This window comes from Amblyomma americanum, chromosome 5 (assembly GCF_052857255.1).
Source record: "Amblyomma americanum isolate KBUSLIRL-KWMA chromosome 5, ASM5285725v1, whole genome shotgun sequence".
NCBI lineage: Eukaryota > Metazoa > Arthropoda > Arachnida > Ixodida > Ixodidae > Amblyomma > Amblyomma americanum.
Window position 1 is genome coordinate 176,855,391 of NC_135501.1, and position 21,847 is coordinate 176,877,237.

General features: G+C 48.3%; 3 non-coding genes across 3 annotated transcripts; 1 reads left to right on the plus strand and 2 right to left on the minus strand.

Annotated features, from left to right (window-relative positions):
* Positions 1 to 2,285: 2,285 nt before the first annotated feature.
* On the minus strand, positions 2,286 to 2,359 carry TRNAT-AGU (transfer RNA threonine (anticodon AGU)). The gene has a single exon. It is a non-coding gene; the product is annotated as a tRNA-Thr (tRNA).
* A 17,368-nt stretch (positions 2,360 to 19,727) lies between these two features.
* Positions 19,728 to 19,801, plus strand: TRNAT-AGU (transfer RNA threonine (anticodon AGU)). Its single transcript has one exon. It is a non-coding gene; the product is annotated as a tRNA-Thr (tRNA).
* A 1,758-nt stretch (positions 19,802 to 21,559) lies between these two features.
* On the minus strand, positions 21,560 to 21,633 carry TRNAT-AGU (transfer RNA threonine (anticodon AGU)). Its single transcript has one exon. It is a non-coding gene; the product is annotated as a tRNA-Thr (tRNA).
* Between the last annotated feature and the right edge of the window lie 214 nt (positions 21,634 to 21,847).

The window sequence follows — 21,847 nt, forward strand, 5'->3', positions numbered from 1 at the left end:
AAAATCAGACCAAATTAACTACTTCAGGCACAATACAAACATGAACGCTTACTATTGCGGCTAAATGTTGAGGAATCGGTGCCAGTCAGTTGGAAGGTTCACGACGACAATATTCCTTTCAGTTTGTGTTCGCATTGTCGCATAAGCAGCCTTTGAAGACAGCTTTCGAGTACTGCCAATAGTTTGAGCCCCACCGCCCCCAAGAATGCTAGAAAAGGAGAGAGAAAAAAATAGGCACTACTTTTATTTACGCCGACTGCAAATTTCTTATCATATTTCAGTGTTGCGGTAGGTTTAGAGCTATGAAAGAAAATTACTAAATAATGTATTTCCTTATATTTATCATATGGCGCTATGAAAGAAAAGCACGCGATAATACAGCATGCGTAAAAACAGCGCATAAGAAACAGCCCAGCGACAAAACAGGACAGGTAAAAAACGGCCCAGCCACCAAGCGACACAGGGAAAAAACAGCACGTCGACAGAAGAGCACATGCAAAAAAAAAAAACAGCGCAACGAGAAAACAGCACATCGGAGTAAGGTGCAGTGCTGCTGGAGGAGTGAACTTCGATAGCCACAACAGCAAACGATAAATCACAACACATGCGGCAGCGACCTTTGGAGTAAGCGAGTGCTCGTTTCACAGACTCAATAAGGAACAGGGCAGGGTAACATTCGCAATGTCAAATGTCCACTTTTTTATGGCGGGCAATAGAGTGAATAACGCTGAAGAAGTTGCTCTGGAGGCATAGATTCTGCGGGTTGGCCAATGTGGTGCTGAATTCTGGAAAATACGACCGACTTAGGGCTCTAGGTGCCCCATAAATTTAATACCTGTATATTTTAATGCTTTGCCCTTTGTAATCGCCGTCGGCTTGCGACCGTATCGCTTTCTGTTCCCTCATCGAGAAAATTATCAGTAGTACACTGGGTCGCTCTGGAAAGATAGCGATCGCGTGAGACCGCTTCTACGGATAATTTCGACCGCCAGGGGTTCTTTAACGTGCACTAACGTCGCACGATACTCGGGCCTGTGGCATTTGGCCTCCATCGAAATGCGACCACCGCGGCCGGGATCGAACCCGAGGCTGCTATATATCGACGGTGCAGTCGTGCTATCCGGAAAGTTCGGAGTAATCAGAAGATGAGCGCGGCCGAGAGCGACAGAAAATCTTATTCCTACAAGATTTGAGGGGGCCTATGTGCAGCTCTGGAACATTAGGCTTCACATATCATACGATAACATTCCATACCATACCATGTCATTTCATACTGCAGTTTGCCATACTATGTCACACTGTGCCATTTGGTATGGTATGATAAGCATGGTGTTGTATGGTAAGGTACGTTATGGCATGATGAAATAACATACGTTACCATAATATACCATGCACTATCATGCCATGCAATACGAGACTGTGCCGTAATATACTATGCCTTAACGTACCCTGCCATGCCGTGCCATAACATACGTACCGTATTATATTACCATATCACGCCATGCCATTACACACCATAACGTGTCGTGCCGTACCATGCCATACCGCTCCACACTATGTGCTCCTGTTTTATACCACGCCATGCCATACCATACTATAATATACAATGCCGTGCCGTATCATGCCATACCATGTTCTGCCATACCATCGATTCCATAGCATACCAAACATACCATACCATGCCGTACAGTGCCTTACCATCCTGCCATATCCTACCCTATCGTACCATACTTTACAGTAACATACCAAGCCTTACCATACTTTACATACTATACGATTTCATACCATACCATACTACACCATATCAAACTGTACTGTTCCACGTAATATTATGCCCTACCACACAATATTACATACCATACCATATCAAACATGCCATACCTTGCAGTGCCATATAATGCTGTACCATTCCGCACGGTATCGAACATGCCGTACCTTAACACTATGGCGTATTGTACCGTGCTTTATCATGCCGTGCCAACCATGACCTACCACACCATATCTTAACGTAAAATACCATAGCACACGATACCATACCAAGCCTACGATACCGTGCCTTATCATGCCGAACTGTTCCTTACCATACCATACCATACCATACCATACCATACCATACCATACCATACCATACCATACCATACCATACCTCATCGACTCACTCCCTGCCACGCCTACTGTCGCGTGGTATGAACCAGGACGAATAAACATGAAAACAATAAATTCCGATCCCATGGCACTGCTGTTAAGCAGGTGCACTCTAGCTGAGTTAAGAAGAAGGGATGCAAAGGCACCGGTGAGATTCCAACTCACGATCTCCTGTTTACTAGACAGGCGCTTTAACCGACTAAGCCACGGCGCCGTACAGCAAGATGCCGCGGTCCGCTCTACTCAAGCATCTATCCGATACCATTCGACTTTCTTTACCTAATTAATGTTCAGCGCACGCTGCCACCGGACCCTGCCGAGTTACCTGGTCCCAGGGACACTATGCGCTCTCTCGGTTCCTGTAGCGTGACGGAATGACGGCGATCGGTCCCCTCCGTAATTGTCTGGAAGTGTTCACGATTTTGAGAACGCTGTGACTGTCGTTGGCCGTCGTCTTTGTCATGGACAGCTTCGCTTCTTGCAGACACGGGTGGCAGAGAGAACGGAGATAGAAATTTTTACGGCCACTGTTAAGCAGATGAAATGCAGGTGGAAGCTGACAGCAACAGAATAAAAAGAAAACTTGTAAAATTATGTTAATACAAACCCAAAGAAGAATGCTGGCGGTGCAGCTAACTTTGGAAGTAATTTATGGTATATACATGTAAATACATTTCGAAATACGCACACACAGTTAGCTTCTAAAAACATCATATCGGATCTGAAGACTCCCGCTGGAATCACAGAAAGATCGAGAATGAACATTCCAATGCTCAGAGAGACCGAAGAGAACGAAATAATGAAAAAATCGAAAACTAAAGAAAAAGGCCGTCGGCGATTCAACACTTTTTCTTATCGGTGGAGACGCCGATGGTGACCAAACAATAGTCTTTCAATATGACTTCGCTCCTGCCTATTATTATTACTTTAATAAGGAGAAGCCAGGAGAGCTTATCTCTTTGTATTTGGTTTGGATTAAAGGCGGATTCACACTAGCGAGTCGCAAACGTTGCGCGACTGATTTCAGTCAATTAGTTACCGTGTCCGAAGCACTATAGGAGAGCGGGATTGGAGCGTAACAAATAGATTTAAACTCGCCATTGTGAATCCGCTTTAAGTTTCAGTTTTGGCATAAAATTAGGCCCCGCCGCGGTGGCTCAGTGGTTAGAGCGTTCGACTACTGATCCGGAGTTCCCGGGTTCGAACCCGACCGCGGCGGCTGCGTCTTTATGGAGGCAAAACGCTAAGGCGCCCGTGTGCTGTGCGATGTCAGTGCACGTTCAAGATCCCCAGGTGGTCGAAATTATTCCGGAGCCCTCCACTACGGCACCTCTCTATTCTTCCTTTCTTCTTTCACTCCCTCCTTTATCCCTTCCCTTACGGCGCGGTTCAGGTGTCCAACGATATATGAGACAGATACTGCGCCATTTCCTTTCCTCCCAAAAACCAATTATTATTATTATTATAAAATTAGGATTGTCTGAATCCAGCATGGATTGATAATATTTATTTTTCACCTATTGCACTCTTTGTGATGTGAGTGGTCGAAAATCAGTAAATTGGAAAATTGGTTTTTGAGGAAAGGTAATGGCGCGGTATCTTCCTCACACCTCGGCGAACACCTGAACCGTGCCCTAAGAGAAGGAATAAACATGGGGGCAAGAAGAAAGGAAAAAAGAGGTGCCGTAGTGGAGGGCTGCAGAGAAATTTCTACCACCTGGGGTTCTTTAACGTGCACTGACATCGCACAGCACACGGGCGCCTTTGCGTTTCGCCCCCATCGAAACGTGGCCGCCGCGGTCGGGTTAGAACCCGGGTTCTCCTGCTCAGTAGCCGAGCGCGCTAACCACTGAGCCATCGTGGGGGTGCGGGAAAATGTTTTTTTGATTTGCATGTCCAGAAAGGGCGCATATAAACACAAAGAACCAAGTGAACTGTAGTAAAAAAAAGAAGAATAACAGTTATGAAGCCTTCTGAAGCCTCTGAATATCTTTTCCTGTCACTGCATTTTGTTGCTTACGATGATCATCGTAATCATTTTCGTCCATCTGTAAGATATAGCTTCAGCTGCTTTTGCGTCATTAAGATCAGTATAACTTACTAACATTTTCTTTAATCGTTCTTGTTGTGGCTTTTGTTGTAGTAGCCAATGTTGGGTTGCACTGCGCACCACTGTACGGCGCCTGCCAAAACAACACAGAAATAGAAAAGTTAGAAGAACGGTGAACTGAGCGCTGGGAGGAAATGCTGTGCAGCTCAGACCCGAACGTTCCGCAGCAGCTGACCGAAAGGGCTAGAGCGGCTGCAAGATCCAATGGGCTCCCGTAGCAGGGGAATCGGGCAACAGTTTTAGAGCCGATAAAAATCATCATCATCATAATCATTATCATGATCGTCCGTTTCAGCCACGCGAACACTTGCCCGTGCGCTCGCGCTAGCGTGGCCTGAAGAAGAAGAAGATCATCGAGCGCAGCGGGCGGCCATGTCGACGCAGGAACCGTCTAAGGACCGCTCGAAGGGTTCTCGCAAGGGCCGTGGCCACAAGTCTTCCATCTCGGAGGGCGGCGGGAAACGGCGGTCTTCAGCGCCCGCTGACGACGCGGGCCGAAGGGTCAGCAAGACCGACGCCGCCCAAGATGGCGGACGCGTACGCGACGACGTCGCTCCCCTCTCCAAACCCACCTCGGCCCCGCCTGATGCACCGCCGTCGCCACAGCCTGAGGATATCCAGGCAGGTTCGAACCCCTTCCCGCCGCCACCCCAGCTTCGTCCTCAACGGAACAACCTAAGGACGCTGCCGCCATCTCGAGCCAGGACTTGGCACCTCTTGCATCTCCGCCTGAACAGCCTCGAGACGTGGCCGTGGTCTCGAACGAGGTCCCTCCGTCGGTTGTACCCTCATCGGAACAACCTCATGACGATACCATGGCCGCTATCCAGGGATCACCGCCGCCGGTCGTGTCCCCGCCGCAACAGCCTGAAGACGTGGCCGCGGTCTCCAACCTGGTCTCGCCACAAGCTATGCCCGCAGCTCAGCAGCCTGCGGACGTCTCCGCCATTTCCGCTCACAGCCGGCCGTTAGATGCGACCTCACCGAAGTCTTGTGAAGGAGACCTCGCGGTTCCCGGTCCAGACTTTCTGCCGGCGCTGCCAGTGCCACCTGTACCGGTAGGTGAGCCTGTTATACTTAGTGGCACAGGCAGGGCCTATTGGTTTACATTCTTTTTCTGGCTGCCCCACCATACTTTTTATACCGGTAGTTGCGGTTTCGTTCGGGGGGCTAGTAAAGCACTGTGGTACATCGGTGGAGTGACACGAGGCGGGTGTAATCAAGGATGCTCTCTGCTCATCAGCCTATACGCAGACGGGAGACCCAGGATGTAGACCAGTTTGTTGAGGACATGGCATGATTATAATAACCATCATTACAATACTGACTGCACCCACTGCAGGGCAAATACCTTCTCCCATTTCTCTGCATATACATATACAATGGCATCTCATGGGCAGAGTAATTAGGATAAGACGATACTTAGGCGCTGGAGAAGTCAAAAATACACTATAACCGAAACTCATCCTAAATAACCTGGGCAATTTCGAGGTCCTAGGTGGCGCGGGCATTGAGGGGAGTTTCGCCATGCATCTTTATCTCGCTCCGGAGTGACGACAGTTCATAGTGAAGTGCGCCGTAATGAGTGTTTGTTTTCAGTGGGAAAAACTACTTATGATTAAAGATATCGAATTCAGTGTCTTAGATAAGCGGTGCATGCAATAACACGTGGAGGCACACTTATGCTCTAGCGGTGCTCTAGCGAGTAGAATCAGGAAAGCTATACCGAAGTATTTATTAATACCAGCCGAAATCGCAGTCACGATCATCACGAAAATGACAAAAGAAAATGTAGAGACAAGTATCAGAAATAAGATATTCCTCGAAGTTTGCTGGCGACCGCGCGACGTATCTGGACTGTGAGCTCGGTCGTACGCTGGAAGCGCTTCTGGTCAATACTCGAAATATACGTGCCACTTGTTTCGCTGAAGTTACAAATGTCCCTGCTATAGCATGCACTAACAAAAGTGTCCCAATAACAGAAGTGCCGCAAGGTTCTTCATTTTTGTGCGTTGCATTTCGAGCTTCAGACTTGCAAAAATTTCTACAAAAAATTTGTACTAAAAAGAACGGAAGCACTTTCGCTTCTGAACATCTTCGGAATGATGAGAATGAAGCAAAACACTTGAATGTTACTGTCCGGATATAATTCTCCTTTACGTGATTCCTTACTCTAAAATAAAAAAAATGACACAAATTCATTCTGTTTTTTTCCACTTGAACTGCGCTTCGGGCAGCATTTTAGCCACTTGCATAAGCTATGTCCGGTCGCCACTGCTCTTGGAGTGGCTTAAGGGAAAACCTGTACACGATGATGATGAATTTTTATGGCGCAAGGGCATCTGTGGCCAAACAGCGCCATGGCACAAGGGTTTCTTGCTTCTACTCGAGGTGGGGTCATGGACTCATTTCCCCAGCATTTCACCCTAAAGAAGCCGAGCACCACGCAGGGGAAAGCTTGTGCCCATTGTATCACCGGTGGGTACCCGGCGGAACTGGGGATCGAACCCCGCACGTCCCGCATGCGAGGTGGATGCTCAAACGACTAGACCACCGCTGCGGTGGTGAAAATTGGAACATGCATTCCGGTTCGCGGTAAACGCACTGCAAGGGAGGAAGGAGCCGTACCTTACAAGAATCTAATGCGACCCCAGTTGTGGCGCACGCCTATTTTCATGCTTGCAAATTTCGTGCAGGCTCGAAACGCAAAAAACAAAAGGATCTTAGGCGCTGCTAAGGCGCTGGACTTCTCTCAACGAAAATAGGCTTAACTGTTACCCAGACACACATCGTAGTGATGCCGGGGTTCCCTCTCGAACTGCTTCGATTTTTCACCCGATTGAAACTGGCATGCTCCACTGGGGCTCAAATTTCGTGAAAAGAGGTGGGGTTTATAGAACCGTGTCAGTTTCTGCAACTTATACAGTCAACGTTAATTGATGAGATCTCTCGCGCTTCGGAAGACCAAGTCCGAAAGAAGTTTTGAAGTGTGCATGCCTCCCCTCCTGAAAAAGGGGCCATGTAGGACCGGTGGACAAAGGATCCACCCAGCTATGCTCATGTAATGCTTTTGTAAGAAATGTGCATAGAGCCAACAAGCTTCGGTTCTCGGCCATGTAGTGGGGCTATTGTTGTAGAACCATGGGAAGTTTTAATCTCCGCAGGAAAGAGGACGAGAGTTTTGTTCAACTTCAAAAGCTCTGCAGGTCCGCCAATGCAAATCGAGCCGTGTGTTGCGCAGCCGTGCATATTTTTGACAAAGGCCGTACTATGCTTAGCTTTCTTGTGAAATATCTGTGGCGGTTGAACACTTTGTCCGAGTAGGTTCAGTCTAAAGTTATCGCGGGAATATCAAATCTGACTGTAGTATTGTGAGCAGCATGAAAGGGAACAAAGCTTGAACATTCATTAATTATTAATCCATTACTATATGTAACAGGCAGCGTTTTTATGTTTTGTTACTATTTTTTCTCTTGGCGTATCATATCCAAAATCACGCTCGAATTCAGTGCATAAATACCCAGAAACTTCGCAGTTTCGTGCAAAACGTTTGTTGCCTTTTATAGTGTTCAGGTCTGTGCGCTTCTTTTCTGATACCTTATAGCTCCGCCTGTTACTTGTTGTTTTAGATGATTCATTGTACACGCCGCGCTATAGCCGTTGATTGCGTCAACGCAACATCAGCTGTGCTCATGGGGTGGCTGTGCGTAGAAGCCTTTGCTAGTCGTACCACAACAGAATAACACGAAGCGTCAATCTTGTGTTATTCTCTGTCTGTGTGCTGTCCTTGGTGCGCTTCATCTACTCTTGCTATGCATCAACTTGCCCCAGAACGTGTTCTAGTCGCACCAACCGGCCGCATATGCCGGCCTTTTGCTCACGAAATGGAGTCCAGGTTCCTGTGCGCGTCTCCCTCCAGGTGATTCCGTCTACCTTGGCAGTTCAGCGGCGCCAGTCGTTTTACCGCTGGCGGGATTCACGAGTATCGGTTTCATCCAGAGGCAACCGGAGGCCCAGCTACAACGCCGAAGGCTACGAGATGCGCGATGGAGCCGCGTCCCCATCGTCCTTCATGGTGAGGAGCCATATCTCCCTGATGAGTAATTTTTACTAGCTGCAGCTCGCCGCCTCAGTGGTTATGGTGCTCGGCTGTGGGCACGACGCCGTGTAAAGAATTTCTGACGCGGCACCTGCATTTCTGCTGTTCGTCACGGGGTGGCAGGCAAGGGAACTAGAAGAGCTTGCCCGATTTCCTGGTAATGATAGTTATAATAATCCGCGAAATTCAGTGGTAGCTAGCGCACTTGTCAGTCTCTTAAAATTTGTGCTACTTCACCTCTTCGTTACCTTTCCTTCTTGGTACGACAAAGGTTTGCACCCGTTTGTTGAGCCGGACTACAAGGGTTCGAATCTGGGCGCGGCAACCGCGTTTTGTTCCATGCGAAACTCAAATTAAATGGCGCCCGTGTGCTGTACGATGTCACTGCACGTTAATGATGCCCAGGTGGTCGAAATTGTTCTGAAGCAATCACTATGGCATCTCTTTCTACCTTTCATCTTTCACTCTCACCGTCGTGCCTTTTCGATGGGCGCGGTTGAGGTGTCCACCGATAAGTGAGACAGTTACTGTGCCTTTGCTTTTCGATATCCGCTTTGCTTGACACTGCAAAGTGGCGCCGGCATGCGGCGGCCAACGAAAAACCCTTCGCGATCAGATGTACGCCGCTGCCCCAGCAGATGGCACGGAAGCTGTACAGTTTTCTGAGTGCGGAATCTGGGACCGTGTGGAATATTCCTGAATGTATAGATAAGATTATTTGCCTAAACTGCAGTGTGGAAGAGTTCAAAGACTGCAGAAACTGCGTTGCGATAATTGTGATAAATGTGGATACGTGAACAAAGAACAGTGAAAATTTGTGAAGAGAAATCGCTGAAACTAGCCTTTAACGAAATCTCTTCATACCCTTAAGGACGGAGTTCCGGTGTTCACCTAATTTTTCGAGCTTGAAATGTGTGGGCATAAAATTGCGGATGTTATCGGGCAACATGTTCGCGGACAACGTCCCGAGCGCCTGCTGTCATTCTTCATCCTGGCATATGTTAGCGGGCTCTGATCACTCGCGCACGTGCAGTGTCAGAGTAGCGTTTCGAATGGCCTATCAGATCCACGCCATGACCACGAATGTTGCGCGAGGCGCGATGGACGGGCTGCGTTGCACAAGAGGTCACGCCTCTTGCCCTCCTGCCTGTATAGCTTCCACAGTGCTGCTCTGGACAAGGCAGTGGTCTCCTAGCGCTTCGTCAGTATTGTGGAACGGAACGATGCCTCGTTTCGACAGATGTATTCGATATAAAGCTGAGTATAATAATATTCAGGCTGACTACTCCCACTGCAGTGCAAAGGCCTCATCAATGCCTCTCCAAATAACTCTGTCTTTTGCCAGCTGCAGCCACCCTATCCCCGCAAACTTGTTAATCTCATCCGCCCACCTAACTTTCGCCGCTCCCTGCTACGCTTGCCTTCTTTTGGAATCCACTTCATTACCCTTAAGGACCAGCGGTTAGCTCGCCTTCTCACACATGCCCTACTCAAGCCCAGTTCTTCCTCTGGATTTTGTCTTGAATGTCACTACCCCGCGTTTTTTCCCTCACCCACTGTGCCCGCTTCCGCTCTCTTAACGTTGCACCTCTCATTTTTCTGTGCATAGCTCGCTGCGTTGTCCTTAAATGAGCGGAATCCTTTTCACCATATCACCGCAAACTCACCCGCCCACCTAACTTTCTGCCGCCGGCTGCTACGTTTGCATTCTCTTTGAATCCACTCCGTTATCCTTTACGACCAGCGGTTGTCTTGCCTTCATATCGCGTGCCCTCCTTAAGCCTATCTCTTCCTATTGATTTCAAATACGATGTCATTAACCCACGTTAGCTCCCTCACCCGATGTGCCCGCTTGCGGTCTCTTAACGTTACACCTTTCATTTTTTTTCCGTAGCTGGCTTCGTTCTCCTTAACTTAATTAAGCTGAACCCTTTTCGTTAGCTTTCCTGTTTCTGCCCCGTTGGTGAGTACCGGTATGATACAGCTGTTGTATACTTTACTCTTGAGGCATTTTGGTAAACCACCATTCATGACCTGAAAGAACCTGTCATATGCGCTCCACCGCATTATTATTTCTCTAGTTATTTCCCTCTAGCGATCAGGATCAGCCATCGCTACCTGCCATAAGTAGACGTATTCCCTTACCTCTGGGCATAACATGCGTATTTTTTTCCCGATTTGCAAGTGTCCCCCGTCGATATCATTACCTTCTGTTTATTGACAGGAACTGACACCACCACCCCAAGGCTTCGCCAAATGGCTCCATTGGCTGGACGCGAAGACAGCTGCCGCGCTCACCGGCTTCGTTTTAATCGCTGCGGCCGTGTTGACAACAGTGCTGCATGCCGGCCAAATCAAAGCCGGGGGCAGCTGGCTGTGCATGACGCTGGATTGCGCGGCACACAGGAACCTCCTCGACGCCATTCTAACGACAGCGTCGACCCGTGCCAGGACTTCGATGCTTTTGTCTGCCCTCGCCACCAGACAGCCTCCGCCACGGCATACGGCGTGGACGTTTCGACGTTCACTCTCTCATCAATGCGGCGACATTGGCTGGATGGCTTCGAGAAATTACTCGAGGACGGGAAAGAGTTCCTAGCGGTCGGAAACAAGGCGGCTGCAATGTACGCCAGCTGTTTGACTCACAAGCCAGCGAACAAGGATGCCGTTGAGCAGTTCATGGATATGCTGAAACTTCGATCAATCGACCAGCAACAGCAAGTGGCGAGTGTGTTCGGTGTTCTTGTGGACGTCGCATACAACTGGCAGGCGCCGCTGTGGTTCCGGGTTGCCGTCCTGCCCCGGAACGCTTACCACCCATCTCGTCGAGTACTCATCACACGGAACCCGCTGATTGCGGAGTGGCAGGCAGCGCTAGAGGGTCTGAACGGCAGAGACGAGTACCGCAAGCGTTGGAGTCAAACGGAGGGTGTGCATGCCAGCGACAGCGTCATCCTCCGAAGCTACGAGACCAGGAGGGCAATCTTCCGCATGTTATTGAGCAAGAGCGCGTCTACCACCGACCCACTGCGCAGGCTTGCCCTAGGCGACGCATCCAATCATGCCAGTTTCGCCAGTGACATGCCGCAGCTGCTTAATCAGCACATTAGGTCGAATGAGAAATTTTCTAAACAAGATTTGATGATCTTTGAAGAAGCGCACTTTCTCGAAGTCATCAACGCGGCTTTCGCAAGGTTCGAGAACAGAGAGCTGATGGAACATGTCCTGTGGCTATTCCGGGATGTTTATGGCCCAATATCTGACCCTTCCATGCTACTGTCACATGGACGCGACCCAGACGCCAACAAAACGATCCACCGTTACTGCTCGTCTCAGGTGGAAGCCAGCTACCACCTGCTGGTCAATGCTCTCTTTGCTTTCTTGCGTCTGACGCCTCTTGAACGACAGTCCATCATCGAGCTGATAAAAGGAATCCATCAAAGAGCAATACAATTGATAAGGGACGTAGATTGGCTAGAATGGCGTAGCAAGAGCATGGCTATCGCGAAGCTTGAAGGCCTCAAAACCCTGCTTTGGCCCCAAAATGAGCTCATAATTGAAGACGATCTATTCAACATATATCGTGCCTTCCCTGACAATGCGTCCTCTTTCACAGAATACTGGATGGAGACTAGAGAAGCGATCAGAAATTACACCACGCAGAATCTTATAGGCAACGTTGAGCTCCTGGGCGCTCCGGGTAGCTACGACGTGCCGATAATAAGCTACGTCCTCGTCTTGAATATCGCCTTTATCTCCATGGCAGCCTTGTCAAGACCTCTCTTCTACGCAGCCGGGACCCGGGCGGTGAACTACGGAGGCCTCGGTTACCAGTACGCGATGGAAATTGTGCGCGCGCTTGACAGCACAGGGGTTGTCGTCGACGCGTACGGAAGCATCGGGAATCGATGGATTTCTGGACTGTCTGCGGCCGAGTACGAGAAGCGCGTAGCGTGCCTCCGTTCGGTGGACAAGAACATCTTCCCAGACGTGCCTGCGCTGGAGCTGGCGTACAGTGCGTACACGGCGGTAAAGCACAACGACGGACCAAAGATACTGGACCGGACAACCGAGACGCAGATCTTCTTTATTACCATGTGCCTCGGAATGTGCAGGCATCAGCAGGGACATAAAGAGAGAGCCTGTAACAAGGCTGTCATGGCCTTTCAGCCGTTTGCTGAAGCTTTTAAGTGTGACTGGTCATCCCGGATGAACGTTAAAGAAAAATGTGCATTCTTTATGTAGCACTTGCCAAAAGGGTTAGCTGCTCACAAGCCATATTTTTTGTGATCTTGTGATTAACCGATTCTCCAGCCTCCAGTGTTTTTTTTTCGTAGTCATATTGCTCTCACTGCAACTGGATTGCTTCGGGAACATTGCTTCATTTTTACGCGGATTTATGTTTTTATATGCGGCTTGTTAGTCTGCTTTGGCTGCCGGACTCTGATCCTCAACAGGCGCGGTGCAAAGGGCACACTTTTTGTTTATTTCGGTTGGCAGTGTAGCTCTTGTCATAGTCGTTTAGTGTCTAATATAATGTATAATTTGAGTACAGTGTTCAGTGTCTAAGTTTTAAAAGAAGGTCACGCGTCGCGTGCGCAGTGGAGTGACGCGGTTTGATGGACATCACTCGGAACTCTCGGCGAGGGCGGATTTTTCGGATGGCGCCAGTAAAGCCCGAAGTTTGTTGAGCCACAGCACCGTTAGGAATCAAGTTTTTGATATAAAAACTGATGTCTTTAATTACAGCTAGCTACATATCTGAATACAACCAGACGACCGGCTCATAGTTCGAGTTGAGATTTCTGTTGAGTGAACTTCCTTTTTGCGGATATTTTGTTCCCCGTATGACGTCTCTAGTGCAATTATATTGTAACCCAGTCCTCTAACAAAGCGGCTAGCAGCAAGTTGCAAAAAAAATAACCAGCTTACTACTTAGAGACTCACCTAATTTCTAGTGTTCGCCAACTCAGGTATTAACTGAATCACCTAGTTGATACGTTTTGTGCCTTGATATGAAAGAACTGGGAATTCGCCACGCCATGTGCACCTTATGGAAACATTCAGAGGACCTCGCCGCTGGCTGTGTCCTCATCGCAGGAGTGCTACGGCGTCCATAACGATTTTGGCCGGTTTATTGGGGGGCTTCGCGGTCCCCGCCTGGACCAGTAGTTACCGCATTGTTGGTGCACGTGCATCAGCAAAATTGTCCGACCCGATGCATGGCCCCGGTGTTATTTAGCGCTGGCCACAAAGAATTTTTCTAAGCCCGCAAGAGAACGTTACAAATATACGGAGAGGTCATCGGACGTCTCAACTTGAATTCTTTATTGTTTTCCTGCGACAGCACTAAAGCCGCAAAAATTCAAATGCGTATATGCAGATATTTCTTCATGTCGACGAGTATTTGTCGAGAAGGGAGACGAACTATAGCATAATGTTTCTAGTGCATATAAATAAGCTCACGACGCCAAAGAGCGCAGAAGGCGGTTTTTGACGGCACCATATCACTTACACGTACGCAGAATCAATGAAAAAAAGTAGTTAATAAAATGTCCTTGGTATGGTGAGGACAGCCCATCATTGCATGCGTGACTAATAGAACTGCGACGCTGTTTAGCGTCGCTTTGCCCCCTCGAGGAGTATCCCGAAGGACATTAGCGAGATGGAGTCTACGGTCGTGGACGTGGTGGTGAGCTGCGTTGTGATCGCACAGAAGTCGGTTGGGTTGAGTTCAGTGTCCGCTGTGAGCAGCAAAGGGGTGCGAAGAGGCCTATCGCCACGCCTCTCATGATGACACAACGAGCGTCATGGTCCACGAAAGTGTGACCAAAGTGGTGACAAACAGTGCGAGCAGTCAGTGCTGGCAAGAGACACACGGGAAGCCAGTCGCTCAACATGCTGCTCTACACCCTCGAACGTGGGTGCTCCGGACGTCGCAGATGATCCCACAGGTCCCCCGGTCGCCACCCAGGTTATCGCACCTTCGGTGATTAGATTTCTGTAGTTTTTTTAATTTGCTACTAAACCCGTCACAGTTGACGGTTTGCGTTTCGTTCATGTTCTGTACATTTTTTCTTGTAGCCGTGGTGAACAGCGCGGACCAGGGAAAGACCTTAACTGAAACCTGCTATACCAATTTGCTGCCTTCATAAAGGCGATTACAGTTATCAGTCCACTAAGCATCGCTTAGTTAGTGATCAACTCGTGTACAGAATTCCCAATGTTAGTGAAACTGCAGGAAGAGGAAAGTTGATTTTCGAGATCGAAACACCTCGCCAAAGACAAGAGCACCGAACAATGCCGGCTATAGATTCGTTCCTTGTGAGTAACGATTGTCAGTCTCCCTTCTATCTCGTGGAGATAAGGTCATCCAAGAGATCATTGGAGGGGCTAGACTAGCTCGGTTCTCCACAACTATCGAAACCTGTCTTTTAAAACCATTGCAGATGTGGACGTCCGGATTGACTTGAAAGGACGTAGTTCGGAACGACCACATACGTGGGTCGGTCAGAGCCAAGGAGTTTAACGAAAATTCCAGAAGGAAGGCGGCGATCGATTCATGCCGTAATATTACAGAGCCGAACATTTGTTCCTTCCAACGTCGGTCACATCCGGCTCTTACTGTGAAACCAGTTCGTTTCGTGATGTCAGGAAAATCCGTCATATCGTGCGTAGAACGCACGGAGTGCATGTAACTAAGTCATGCGCGTCCACTGCAGCTACTGTGCGGCGAACAAAAGCGGAGCGCTTAGCCCGTTTGTGTTACACATCTAGCTCCACACTGCTTGTGAGCGAAGGTAACATACGTCTCTGGCAACGATCCGACCACTGACGACATCAGAGTGGCTCCCAGCTCGACATTATTGAGGCGTTTTGTCTTTGTTTTTGAGTGCGCCTGAATCTCGAGCACCACCATCGTAAAGCAACGAATGTGACCTAGGGATATAGATCTATACGATCAGCGCCTGAAAGTGGTCGACAAGCGAACCACATGCCACCCAAGTGACGTTCTCAAAGCTTCAATCTCCTGCCGGCCTTCGAGTGATGAAGTCCTTTACTCACCTCCCACTCCTTACGGTCATCACCTTTGCTGTATCCTGGACAGCCGCCCTAGCCAAGAAAGAGAGCGGGACAAGCTGCGAGCCCGACCTAAGTTCGAGCGACATCGGTGACCGGGCGCTGTGCCCCTACATCCGCACCCTGGACGGGGACCCGGCTCGCTTCCCTCCAGAGATCGCCACTGTGCACTGCAACTGCGTCGAATCGCTGTGCGGAGACGTGGGCGACTTCCGTTGCCATGAGTTGAAGGAGAAGCTGATGGTCAACTATCCGGCTCAGCGTCGCAACTCCAGCGTCGAGGTGACCACGGCGTGCATCTGCGTGGCCAGTAAGAGCGAGCTGGGGTCTCCAACGCAGACCCGAGTCCTCATGAACACTGCGCACCACGGGTAAACTCGCGTGTCGAGTTGAGCAGGACGTGTCGCTTCGCTGGTGTGCTCGAAAGACGTGCAGTGACTGTGCTGCCCAGGTAATCAACCCAATATTGGTAACGCATTGGCAAAAGCCGGCCCAACAAAGGACCAGGGTGATATCATCCATTTGCAATGTTGGGCTGATTACCTGTGCTGCTTCAACGAAAGCATCTGCTCTGCGCTGTGGCTGCTACAGACTGGATTCACAGACTGGCAGGTTTTCAGACTGGTGCTTCCAAACCAGCAGCAGACCGAATAGTGCATCGGTGGCGAGGTGCAATTTATCGTGCCAGTCCGCAGCATTGAAGATGCCTAGAAATTGTTTAGGTGCTTACAAGGAATGAAAAATGCGAAACTGCAGTGGAGAGAACTAAAGGCATTCAGTGTAAACGGAAATAACTTGCCTCAGTTTCCTTATCACTGAAGGATATAACTGAATAACCAGGAATAACAAAGACTAATCGTAGAAGTGAGCAACAAAGGCACTGAATCAGGAACGTAAATCCATTTGGGAAAAGGAAAGATTTTTGGCACTATGTGCAGTTTTTAATCCCTTGATCAAGCTTTGCGATTGTTATTCTTGACTTAAGTCACACAAATAAAGAGAAAAGTATAATTGCACATGAAGCTTGCATTTTATTTTGACAAGGATGATGCGCTACATGGCGTCGACGCATTCTCCTCTGCAGGCCTGTTACCCATCCATAGGAACTGAATATTCTATATAGAATCTAAGATTAATGGAGCGTAGGGACTTCAGGTACAAGATTTTCTCAACTCAGCCAAATGCACGAACAGCATTGTGAGGTTTTCCATTCTAGAGGACAAAGGAAAACGCCATTCTTTTTCCCGGGATTTCTTCATTGCGACCAAACCATTAATCTGGTAGCGATTTCAGCTAGTGCACATTAAAGATCCCCTGGTGGTTGTAATTATTTCGGAGCCCTCCACTACGGCACCTCTTTATTCCTTTCTTCTTTCACTCCCTCCTTCATCCCTTCCCTAACGGCGCGGTTCAGGTGTCCGCCGATATATGAGACAAATGCAGCCCCATTTCCTTTCCCCCCAAACCAATTATTATTATTATTAATATTATTATTATTTTCTATATAGGCGAAAAATAACACCCTGTATTTAAGCAGGTCATGTACAACTTTCGTGGTCGGTAGGGAAATGACCGCATCTTCCATTTTCTCAAAGATCTTCGCGTGTAACAGGTTGTCGTACGCTTTCGCTAGGTCCGTACGCACCACTGTGCCTGCAAGGTGGCCATGAGGCGACATGTGTATGGCCTATTCAACCAGTGTAGCCAATCCAGTTTCCGTGTACCTACAAGCTTTCCCGAAACCCAATCTGTCGTGAATGGAATTTGAGCTTGTTTTCTATAGCCGCCATAACAAGCACACGACATTCACCTTCTCCTAAGTTTTATAAATTGTTGGCGTGTTGTGAGCCGGAACGTAATGACTGTATATTGGTAGGAGGTCTTCCATCTTTCGGTATCGGGACCACGGCCGACTGTTTACAGTGTAGTAGAATTTCCCTTCGTTGCTTTACGTCACGACCCAAAAGGTCATTAATAGTTTCTCCTTCCTGGTTCGTAAAGACTTGGTATGAAATGTTACTATTACCGGCGTTGTTATTCCACTCGATTCCACAGGAGCCAGTAGCCCCAGTTTAATAAATGGTTATGATGTAATTCCTCTCTTGTCTACCGCGTGTTTTGTCTATGGCAGCTCCGGATGAGTTGCATGGTTCGGGAAAAAAAGGATTGCTATCTGATCATACAAGCTCCTAAGGTATGAGATGCAGGACGAACCGTACACTCTATAGGCGGGATTTTTGATTTGCCGCCCCATTTCCACGCCTCTTAAAGTCCTTCAGAGGACCCCATTGTTCGTACTTGTGCCTAAGCTACACAACAGTCAGAGCGATTCCTACGGGCCGCTTCGTTTTCGTGACGACCTGCTTAAACGCTTGAGCCTCAGGATGCCGAGTAGACGTAATCTCCGACTGTTCCCGCCGTTTCCGGGACATTTTATTCTGGCTGCACGCTATCCAACGAGAGTTGTATAGAATGTCTAGGTTGGGAGTTGTCTGATCCTATTTCACTGTTGTGTTGTTGTAATTCTTGAGAACCATTTGTAAGGCGAAATGAAATGTTTTCGGTATAACGGAGTGTGTTCAGGTATATTGAACGCTATTGCACTGTGTAAGAAAAAAAAACTTTTTCCTTTGTGAAATCATTTTTTTGATAAACATGGAGGGGTATGTGTTCCATTCAGACAATGTTCTGACAAAAAAAAAAAACTCACAGGGCGGTTACGACTGTGTAACGCGAGATTCAGCGATAGCTGGTGTAGTGGTAACGTGATGCACCCCTGCACTGACAGGCGGCTGTTCCAAACAGAGCCACCCGTAGGCTTATGCGACCCAGCTTAACAGTGATGCAAGGTGAGTGCGTTAATGGCCGGTGGCTGCGTTAATGATATCCACCCACCGGTTACGCCGACGGCGACGCGAAAGCCAGGAACGGGCTCCTAACAGCTCTCGCTGTAAAAACAACGGGCATCCACTCTAAACATGTTGCAAATGTCAGCGCTAGCATTTGTGATCACAAGTTTAGGGAGATGCATAGCGACATCTTTATTGTTGCCTTTGTTACACGCACACACACACACACACACACACACACACACACACACACACACACACACACACACACACACACACACACACACACACACACACACACACACACACACACACACACACACGCACGCACACGCACACGCACACGCACACGCACACACACACACACACACACACACACACACACACACACACACACACACACACACACACACACACACACACACACACACACACACACACACACACACACACACACACACACACACACACACACACACACACACACACACACACACACACACACACACACACACACACATATATTTCAATGGCGGGTCCTTGGTTAACATCATTTTTAACATGAAATGAAGACAATGCATACCACTGCGTTTGATAAATGCATTTATTAGCTCTGTCTGCATCTGTTTCCTGCGTGTTAGTTATGACTGCTTTGCGAATACGGAAATTCGCATATATGTCGTAATCACTTTTGCACTGCCTGCCTGCTGAACATAAGAACGTTGAACGTGTTTCATGATGTTGACTGGGCAGAAGGTTTGAGAGTGAAGTCGCCTAATGCGACCGACTAATTTGTCACGCTTCGTGATGTCGGCGTTGAATTCGCCGTCAAGGGCGACTGCAGGCCGAAGTGCGATAGAAACCGGTTAGGAAGACTTGAGGAATTTCAGAATGACTTCCCGAGAGGCTTTAGGACGCGTTTCACGGCGTCTTGCGACGACCGCGTTTACCACCCGACGACCACGATGATAGCACAAAGACCCAAGACCACGGCTATTAATAGACAGCGCTGCAAAAAGCTATTTTTAAAAGCATTTGAAATTCGCTGGGAGGCGGCGCTGCCTTCCGAACAGTAACTCTCATTTCCACTTGTGGTTGACGGACCGATTTGTTTGTCGCAGTTGGTCGTTACTTGCACTGAATTGGATTGGTTGGCTACTTGTGACAATACTTAACGCTTCAGTTTTATTTTTACTCTCTAGGCCTTGTGGAATATACTTACGAAAAAAAAAATGCGACTGTATTTTATACTGCTACGGAAGGGGCCAGCTGCCATTACTGAGCCACGCTACAGAAAGGAAACGAGCTCACAGCGCCCTTGGCGCCAGGTTAATTGGCAAAGTCCGGTAGCTAGCAGTGTGTACTGAATATAAATGAGGTAAGGAATGTCTAATGAGATGTGATTTATTCTTCAGATGAATGGAACTTCGCTCAATGCGGTGTCGGCGCCGTGGCTTAGTTGGTTAAAGCGCCTGTCTAGTAAACAGGAGATCGTGAGTTCGAATCTCACCGGTGCCTGTCCGTCACTTTTTCTTTCCAGTTACTGATTATAATGCGCCGAAGGAAGACTTTACTCCTGTTTCTTATTAGTGCGCGAGCATTACAAGGCTATGTCCCGTGTTTCGTGTCCGCAAAAGTTGTCCGCACGATTACGTTGTCCTGTGAAGATAAATGTGCAAAAGTTTTTGTTTGATAGTGCGTGTTGAGATCTTGGTGTGGGAAAAACATGGTTGATGAGTTGAAGTTAGTTAATTAAACATGAAAATTACACTCAGACGTCACAGCAGCCCCGGACATCGACATAACTGGACGTCACTCGATGGCGTCATGGAACGCCTAATGGCGTCGTGGAAAAACCCCTCGTTCTAGAAAGTGCCATGACATCACATCCGCCGACGTCACTGCACGTCTATACAAACAAGTAACGCAATGCTTTCGCATTTCTCCAATGCGGGTCGCCGCAGTGATCTCAGTTTTTTAGTATTTCACTTAATGGCTATTAGACGGCGTTCTGAAATGCTGCTCTGGATTTCACGACAGGCTGTGCGCACAGTAAGCGCAGTGTGTTGCTTCAAATATCTTTATATTTTAATGCCTTGCCGTTTCTTAATCGCCGTCGCTTTCTGTTCGCCTCATCGAGAAAATTATCAGTCGTACACTGGGTCGCTCTGGAAAGATAGCGATCGCGTGATACTGCTTCTCTGGATAATTTCGACCACCAGGGGTTCTTTAACGTGCACTAACGTCGCACGGAACTCGGGCCTGTGGCATTTGGCCTCCATCGAAATGCGACCACCGCGGCGGGGATCGAACCCGAGGCTGATATATATCGACGGTGCAGTCTTGCCATTCATAAAGTTCGAGCAATCAGAAGTTGAGCGCGGCCGAGAGCGACAGAAAATCTTATTCCTACAAGATTTGAGGGGGCCTATGTGCGGCTCTGGAACGTTAAAATCCACATACCAACCATACCATACCATACCATGTCATTTCATACTGCAGCTTGCCATACTATGCCATACCGTACCATTTGGTATGCTATGATAAGCATGGTACTGTATGGTAAGGTATGTTATGGCATGATGAAATAACATACCTTACCAAACTATACCATGCACTATCATACCTTGCAATACGATACTGTACCATAATATACTATGCCTTAACGTACCCTGCCATGCCGTGCCATAACTTACGTACCTTACTATATCACCATATCACGCCATGCCATTACAGACCATACTGTGCCGTACCATCCTGCCATACCCTACCCTATCGTACCACACCATACTGTAACATACCAATACTTACCATACATTACATACTATACGGTTCCATACCGTACCACACCATACCGAACAAACTGTACCATGTCGTATTACGCCCTACCACACAACTTTACACACCATACCATACCATACGAAACATGCCACACCTTGCAGTGCTATAATGCTGTACCATTCCGCACGGTATCGAATATACCGTACCTTGACACTATAGCGTACTGTACCGTGCTTTATCATGCCGTGCCAACTATGCCATACCACACCATATCGTAACGTAAAATACCATAGCATACGATACCATGCGAAACCTAAGATACCGTGTCATATCATGCCGTAGCGTTCCTTACCGTACCATAACTCATCGACTCACTCCCTGTCACGCCTACTGTCGCCTGGTATGAACCACAACGAATAAACATGCAAAAAAATTAAAAAAATTCTGATCCCACGGCACTGCTGTTTAGCAGGTGCTGCCAAAGAAGGGATGCAAAGGCACCGGTGAGATTCGAACTCACGATCTCCTGTTTACTAGACAGGCGCTTTAACCAACTAAGCCACGGCGCCGTACAGCCAGATGCCGTGGTCCGCTCTACTCAAGCATCTCTCCGATACCATTCCACTTTCCTCACCTAATTAATGTTCAGTGCACGCTGCCTCCGGACCCTGCCGAGTTACCTGGTCCCAAGGACGCTATGCGCTCTCTCGGTTCCTGTAGCGTGACAGAATGACGGCGACCGGTCCCTTCCGTAATTGTCTGGAAGTGTTCAAGATTTTGAGA